Source organism: Malaclemys terrapin, chromosome 2 (genome assembly GCF_027887155.1).
Source record: "Malaclemys terrapin pileata isolate rMalTer1 chromosome 2, rMalTer1.hap1, whole genome shotgun sequence".
Lineage (NCBI taxonomy): Eukaryota > Metazoa > Chordata > Testudines > Emydidae > Malaclemys > Malaclemys terrapin.
Genome location: NC_071506.1, coordinates 229,954,923 through 229,963,400, shown reverse-complemented (window position 1 = coordinate 229,963,400; position 8,478 = coordinate 229,954,923). Strand labels below are relative to the sequence as shown.

General features: G+C 39.2%; 1 long non-coding RNA gene across 1 annotated transcript in view; it reads right to left on the bottom strand.

Annotated features, from left to right (window-relative positions):
- Positions 1-227: 227 nt before the first annotated feature.
- LOC128831045 (uncharacterized) overlaps positions 228-8,478 on the bottom strand; it is an 82,652-nt gene continuing 74,401 nt past the window's right edge. Inside the window, exons 2-3 of the long non-coding RNA XR_008443729.1 lie at positions 5,488-5,588; positions 228-529 (exon numbers count right to left, since the gene is read on the bottom strand). This is a non-coding gene — a long non-coding RNA (uncharacterized LOC128831045). The remainder of the gene's footprint in view (positions 530-5,487; positions 5,589-8,478) is intronic.

Here is an 8,478-nt window from a genome sequence, read left to right as displayed (position 1 = left end):
TTGACCAGCTGACTTCCTTTCCACGCACACAGAGCTCCAGCTCCTGTGCTCTCTGCTCTTGCAACTTTCAGTAGGTGGCAGACTTCTGCAGGGCAGAGAGTGGAGCTACAAGGAGCCAGCACATACAATATAAGGAAGCATCTCACAGCTTTGGAAAAAAGAAGAACAGGAGTACTTGTGGCACCTTAGAGACTAACAAATTTATTAGAGCATAAGCTTTCGTGGACTACAGCCCACTTCTTCGGATGCATATAGAATGGAACATATATTGAGGAGATATATATACACACATACAGAGAGCATAAACAGGTGGGAGTTGTCTTACCAACTCTGAGAGGCCAATTAATTAAGAGAAAAAAACTTTTGAAGTGATAATCAAGATAGCCCAGTACAGACAGTTTGATAAGAAGTGTGAGCATACTTACAAGGGGAGATAGAATCAATGTTTGTAATGGCTCAGCCTTTGGGAGTATGGCAGCGAGACAAAACTCAGGAGATTTCATGAAAAGGTCAAAAGCTTGGGAGATCACTGTAAAAATAAAGAGACTAAGAAGGTGTACAGCCAGAGAGATCAAATACATGTACAGTATAACCCTGATTGAGCCTATGGTGTCCAGGAGCTCTAGAAGGGAGCTTTCACAGTAGGGATTCAGAAGGTGAGGGGAGGGTTGATTTCAGAGGGTTCTGGGTCAGCTTTAAAAGGGCTGTATTCAAGCTAGTACAGCCGCTTTAAAGTTGGCCAGTCTGCAAAACAACTATCTTCACTGCTTTCCAAATGGGAGGAACTGGGAACAGAGGCTTACTGGCTGGCTGGGCTGGAATCTTCACTCTGCTCTGGGCCCGGGTAATCTGGAACGCAGGTTTTCTTTGCTGTCTGGCTGGATTTCTAATTCTTCATTTTGCTCTGGGCTTGGAAAATGTAGAAGTGAGTGAAGAGTTCAATATGACCCTTGGGGGCATTACAAAGCTTTGGTTAACTGGGAGTTCCACTTAACAAGTGTTCAGTAAATCATGGTTACATGGTATTAATGTACAGCATGCAGCTCTTCAGACTTAGTGTAAAGACCTCTGCATGGATCATTTTCACCTCTTGTGTTTATTTTGTTTTTCTTCATCTTGTTCCTGCTCTTTTCCACATCTACATACCTAGAGCTGGGATAAATCTGTCTGTGCAAACATTTTATTTGGTTTCATGCTCCTGAGTTTGGGGTTTGAACAATCTCAAAATCGCAATGCAAAACTTAGTCAAAACTGCTGAATTTCTATCAATACCATGTGAACCAGCAGATTTTCCTTGACTTCAATGCAAAACCATAAATTGGCCCCAGGTTTGCTCAAAAGGTTTGTGAGCCTGGTTTACATTTTGAGCTGTTGCAGTAATAAGATCGAAAACAAATGGGTTTCATATACTGTTGGGTTTCACTGTGAACATTTTAGTTCAATTTTTACTGACATGAGGGCAATAATGCATGGCTGAAACGTCAGTGATAATGCACGCAGCTGATTACAAACGTCATGATAGCTGCTGTTCTCTATGCATGTGCTTTAAAAGTCTAATGGGTCTAATGGGTTGGTTTAGGTTCAGAAGTTCATTTTTATTACAACTATCCTCTGGCTTGATATTAATATTCAAGCTTCTTAATTTTTTCTAGTAGATTATTGGGCAGCTATAGAGAGAACACAAAATGAATATCAGTCGCTCTGACAATACTTTTGATATCCGTGGCAGTTTCTCACATGGATAAAGGATAATATAGGGCAGTTAAACATCGTCAGAATTAAAGCTAAAGCAAACTCTGTTAGAAATTTGTTCTTTGGCAAATAAGCCCTTTTCATTTCATTGGCTAGCCTTATAAATGTATTGCTATTCAGTGGTTAGACTGAAGAAAGCTGCATCTATCATACTGAGAGAATACGTGATACACATAAGTTTGTGATGACCTCATTATTCACTTGTGAATAATGGAGGGCTTCCCAAACAAGTTGCAATACAATTTTTATACCATAACACCCTATCACATTTTGTTTAGTCTACATATTTGTCTCTTTTTGTAGGTTTAAAATCCTCTAAGCATTTTTTTCTATTTAAAGTACAATAATTATTATGAAAACCATGACATCCATAGTGTAGATGGAGTTTAGTGAAATACACAAGGGCAGAATATGGATAAGGAAATATCACACTAATGTATAGGTCATATAGAATGCATATAAATATAGTAGATAGAATAATAGACAGAAATTATTTTCACCTATAAAAGAATACTATATCAACCAGTCCATGTTTATGCAAATGTAGGATTATTCCATGCATATTTTATAGCTTTTTTTCCCATGTAGTTTTAAAAGTCCCAATAAATGAGTCCCAATAAATGAGATGTCCTAGGATAGTACAGTAGTCTCCCTAAGGAAGACTTAGGGAGACTACTGTACTATCCTAGGACATCTCATTGTCAGGAAGTTTTCCCTTATGTTTAGCTTAAATTTGCCTTGTTTGTTTAGTTTCATCCCATTAGTCCTAGTTGTACTTCTCTCTATCACACTAAAAACAAACCCCTTCTTCTCTCCTTGATATTTACAACTTGAAAATATCTGTAAGATGCCCTTAACTATAGATCTGCCAAGTCATACATGTTTAATACTTTTAATATTTCCTCAGGTCCTCTGCCACTATTAGCTGATTTCCCTACGGTTTGTTTCCATCTTTCCAGTCACATGGAGCCCACAATTACATGGAATTTTATAGGTGTGATCATATCAGAGCAGTCTGAGATATAAATTGGAGCCACTAAACTGAACTAAAATTAAGGTTTGTAGAAGAATATTATTGCCCCTGCAAGTTGTGAGATACATATAAATGTTCTTTTTTGCCCTTCTTTGCTTTGGGACACAGGTTCATGTACTCTGTCTCAGCCAATGGCTTGACAATAAATAGTTTTTGACACTAAAATCTTTTGATCAGGTGAGAACAATAATGTAAAACTATTGTGTGTCACACCTTGTCTTAATTGCTTTCACAATCTGACTGGTCAAGCTAGAGGGAAGCAGTGTAAAATTGCTTTCCACAATACAGCTAATCAGTTTCAAATGTAAGAAATCTAATTATTGGCAGGCGTTAGCCGTTGGCTCAAGAAACTGTGTTAGCTAAACAGCATAACAGTTTGCGGCTCTCCCAAATAAAGGTATAATGCATGTTTTCGGAAATTCTGATTAACCAGAGATACACACACAGTAAATTGCAATTAAAAGAGCTTTGTTTTGCTTTTTCTTGCATTGATTTAAATTAAGCCCTTTCTAGGCAATTCTACTCAGAAGTCTCATCACCACTGAATGTGAGTGGAGTTAATGAGTGGTTGGGGGGGGAAGTGGAATCAGGAAAAGCTCAATTCAGCTGAGGTTACTGACTAGCTTATCTAAATGTTAGTAAACTGTTAAGAAAGAACAAAGAACCCTAAGAAACTAGCTTTAAATTAGGGCCACACAGCTTTGTATAGCAAGCTTACTGCTAATTGAAAATTAGGCAGGATTGTGGTTAGTTTAATGACAAGGCTAGAGAGCACACATTGGGCTGATGGCAAAGAGACCCAAATGCAAAGACAGACAAGCTTTGCTTGATTATAGTGATTACATCATGGTCATTAGAATTTAAACTAACTAACCCAAACACAGACATCATATCTGCATTTGATAGCTGCAGTCTAGTAAATAGTGGGAAAGGATGTTACGTGGGGATTAGGCTTGTTGAAATGAAAACAGACATTCTTTTTGAACCTGTCTGGCACTGAAAATGAAAACTTCAAACTCAGGCAGTAAAGTGAACTTATAAAGCCAAAGGCCTTTGATTGTGCAGGATCTGCAGAGTGTTTTTAACCATTCTGTGTTTTACAGGAAAGCCACCTCAGCAACTGGGTATGAGGCATCCTTGCACAGTCTGTAGCTGTGTAAGATGTTGACTCTCCAGCTGTGGGAACACATGAAGATTAGCAATGTTCCCCTGTCGGTTCCAGGGTTAGAATTCTCTCCTCTCTATTTTATGAGTCATTGTCGGCTATTTACTAAATGTCCTTATTGAGCACTGCTTGGACTCACAATGATATTCAAGCTATGAAGTAGGTGAGGTGGTGGAATAAGCAATCAGTACAAGAGTATGGTACATAACAGTATTTTATGCATATTAACCATTTAGTGCTGCAGATAGGCACTAACTGTTATATTTAATCAACAGTATAAATATTCTTGGGAACCCAAATTCAAAGCCAAGCCCTGCATTTCTGTCTAATATTTGTAAATTTATCAACAGTACATAGTAAATTGCCAAAGGCAAGACTATTTTCACCACTCTTGAAGATATTTTGGGCCAGATTCTCAGCTGATGTAAATCATCATAACTCCACTGATTTCCCTCAACACCAATAAGAGGAGATAGGAAAGGTAAAAGGGGAGTAAACCCTTCAGGGATTTGTTTTTTTTTTTTTTTTCTGGCTTTGTACAGCACCCAGTCCCCACTAGGCCTTTTGATGCTTTCATAATATAAATATTTACTACTAGTAGTAATAGTTACTACTCTGTGTAATGAGGTATGAACCATCCCCATCCCCTGATGTCCCAGAAATCTCTCAGGCTCTGTCAGTAGGTAGCAACTTTATTTATATTCCCATCACCAATACCAATACAGTAACATGTAGCAAAGTATTTACAGTGTTTCTACCCATTAGCCCTCTCCCACAGGACCAGAGATTTCCCTTGCTTGAGATCTCAATGCATACTGGGACCAGCTAACTTAAGGTCCCTTCTCATCCTGTGTCTTCTTTTATGCCCCTCAGCTGATGACTGAATGGGTTCATCAGCCCTCCCAGGCTGATCAGCTAATTAGCTGCATAGTCCCAATCAGCCATCTCCAGTTGAACTGACTGGTGCCTAAATGATTAGAATGCTGGTTCACCTGTTATCTTCCAGCACTCTGTCACACTTTGAGAGATGAACACTTACAATAACGTAACAACAGGTTGTTAAAAATGAATGTAATAAAAAGCCATTATACGCTCTATTGGCAAACACACTGAGCCAAACTCCGCTTTGACCTAAGAGGGGGCATCTCTCATTGCCACCAAAGAAATGTGTTCCACTAACACCACAACTAACAGAATAATCTCAACATTCTAAAACTAAAGACCAAATTCATCCTCCTTCTCTTTCAAATAGCACAAAGTCCTTTCCAAAGTCCCTGCTATACCAGTTTGCTATTTAAACCTCTAGCAGAGTTTTACTTTTCTGATAAGTTACAGTTAGCAACTATCAGAGGGGTAGCCGTGTTAGTCTGAATCTGTAAAAAGCAACAGAGGGTCCTGTGGCACCTTTAAGACTAACAGAAGTATTGGGAGCATAAGCTTTAGTGGGTAAGAACCTCTGTTAGCAACTGGAAATTGTGAGGAATGAAAGAACAGAAAGTCAGGAGAAAAGGACAACAAAGCGTTTATCGTTACTTACTAGTGGGAAGGAGGTTTTTGAAATCTGCATCAGTCGGAAGGATTAGGGTTCCATTGGTTATCTGTCCCAGGTCCCTGCAGGAGAGCATGCTGGGAAGGTTTCTGTAAAAGGGTAAAGCAAAACTCAGCAGTTAATGAGGAAACCGGAAGACCTTAGGAAACCATTTGTAAACAATGTCTTTAATGGTGACTCTGAAAACATCCACTCAATGTGCAGCGGCAGTCAAAAAAGCAAACAGAATGTTGGGAATCATTAAGAAGGAGATAGACAATAAGACAGAAAATATCATATTGCTTCTATATAAATCCATGGTATGCTCACCTCTTGAATACTGACTGCAGATGTGGTCGCTCCAGCTCAAAAAAATATGTTGGAATTGGAAAAGGTTCAGAAAAGGACAACAAAAATGATTAGGGGAATGGAACGGCTTCCATATGAGGAGCGATTAATAAGATTGGGACTTTTCAGCTTGGAAAAGAGACAACTAAGAGGGGTTATGATAGAGATCTATACAATTATGTTTGCTGTGGAGAAAGGAAATAAGGAAGTGTTAGTTACTCCTTCTCATAACACAAGAACTAGGGGTCACCAAGTGAAATTAATAGGCAGCAGGTTTAAAACAAACTAAAGGAAGTATTTTTTCACACAATGCACAGTTAGCCTGTGGAACTCCTTGCCAGAGGATGTTGTGAAGGCCAAGACTGTAACAGGGTTCAAAAAAGAACTAGATAAATGAATGGAGGATAGGTCCATCAATGGCTATTAGCCAGGATGGGCAGGGATTGTGTCCCTAGCCTCTGTTTGCCAGAAGCTGGGAATGGGTGACAGGGGATGGATCTCATTCAGCATGTGTTCTTTCACAGAGGCTGAGGAGTGACTGAAAATTTCACACATGGAAAGTAGCATGTGCAGGTATGAGTCAGAATGCAGTGGCAAAGCTCAATAATGGAAGCAATTACATCCCATCCCACAAATGTTAAACTTATGCAGTCATAACCCTTCTCCCCCTCCCACTGAATAAAATGTGCTACTCTGGCAAGATTGGTAAACCACTTTTATTGCTGTAATATGTAGAGAACTCCATTTCTGATGTTTCCTTTATCTTCTCTCCATTTTTTGTTTATTGCTATGCATCAGTTATAAAAATATAAAACACTAAACATTTACCTAAATCTGTAATTAATTTCAAATCACATATCAGTAAGCTAGTGTCTGAGCATCAAGATAAAAATAAGCTAAGCAAGCTATTACTAAAAACCACATTGACCTGCATGTTCATTTATGGGAATAAGGGGGTGGAAAGCATATTCTTGTATATATGCTGTGTAATTCATCCAACACCAAATACAGCCTCCTCTAGGATGGAATACAACAGAGTAAAATTGTTTGGCACATTACACTGGTCTACAATTTTTGAGAAGTCGTCTGCTTCAGAGATAAAATGTGCTATTTATTATGTATTTTGATGTGCTGAATTCAAATATGACAATTAAAACAACTGATTGGCTACTGTTTCTAAGATATTTAAGGTTTTACATTTTATGTCTATGTATATTGTGTAGATAGTAGAGTTTTAATCATAAATTGTAAACCTAGGTCTTTTCATGTGTTTATAGTTGCTTTACATGATAATATTTCACCTGTCCTGATTATGTAACACTTTAAAAATCAGCAAAAGGGTTATATAAATAAAATTTATTATGAAACAAAAGGCAAAAAACTATTATGTACATAGTTTAGTCCTATTCAGTGTCTACTCAGCGCTTCTTGGCTTGTCTCTTGTATTCATTAAATGGAGCATCTCTTGTCATGTCCAGCAATAGTCTGCAAGCATTGATGGGCTCCATTTGCCCTGATAGCGTTTCTCCATTGTTGCAATGTCCTGGTGAAATCACTCGCCGTGCTCGTTGCTCACTGCTCTGCAGTTCGGTGGAAAAAAATCTAGATGAGAGTGCAAAAAATGTATCTTTAGTGACATGTTGCAACCAAGGCTTTTGTATTCCTTGAGGAGGTATTCCACCAACAACCTGTAGTTATCTGCCTTGTTGTTTCCGAGAAAATTTATTGCCACTATCTGGAAGGCTTTCCATGCCGTCTTTTCCTTGCCACGCCGTGCATGGTCAAATGCATCATCTCGAAGAAGTTCACGAATCTGAGGACCAACAAAGACACCTTCCTTTATCTTAGCTTCACTTAACCTTGGAAATTTTCCACGGAGGTACTTGAAAGCTGCTTGTGTTTTGTCAATGGCCTTGACAAAGTTCTTCATCAGACCCAGCTTGATGTGTAAGGGTGGTAACAAAATCTTCCTTGATTCAACAAGTGGTGGATGCTGAACACTTTTCCTCCCAGGCTCCAATGACTGTCGGAGTGGCCAATCTTTCTTGATGTAGTGGGAATCTCTTGCACGACTATCCCATTCGCAGAGAAAACAGCAGTACTTTGTGTATCCAGTCTGCAGACCAAGCAAGAGAGCAACAACCTTCAAATCGCCACAAAGCTGCCACTGACGTTGGTCATAGTTTATGCACTTCAAAAGTTGTTTCATGTTGTCATAGGTTTCCTTCATATGGACTGCATGACCAACTGGAATTGATGGCAAAACATTGCCATTATGCAGTAAAACAGCTTTAAGACTCATCTTCGATGAATCAATGAACAGTCTCCACACATCTGGATCGTGAACGATGTTGAGGGCTGCCATCACACCATCGATGTTGTTGCAGGCTACAAGATCACCTTCCATGAAGAAGAATGGGACAAGATCCTTTTGACGGTCAGGGAACATGGAAACCCTAACATCACCTGCCAGGAGATTCCACTGCTGTAGTCTGGAGCCCAACAGCTTTGCCTTACTCTTGGGTAGTTCCAAATCCCTGACAAGGTCATTCAGTTCACCTTGTGTTATGAGGTGTGGTTCAGAGGAGGAGGATGGGAGAAAATGTGGGTCCTGTGACATTGATGGTTCAGGACCAGAAGTTTCATCCTCTT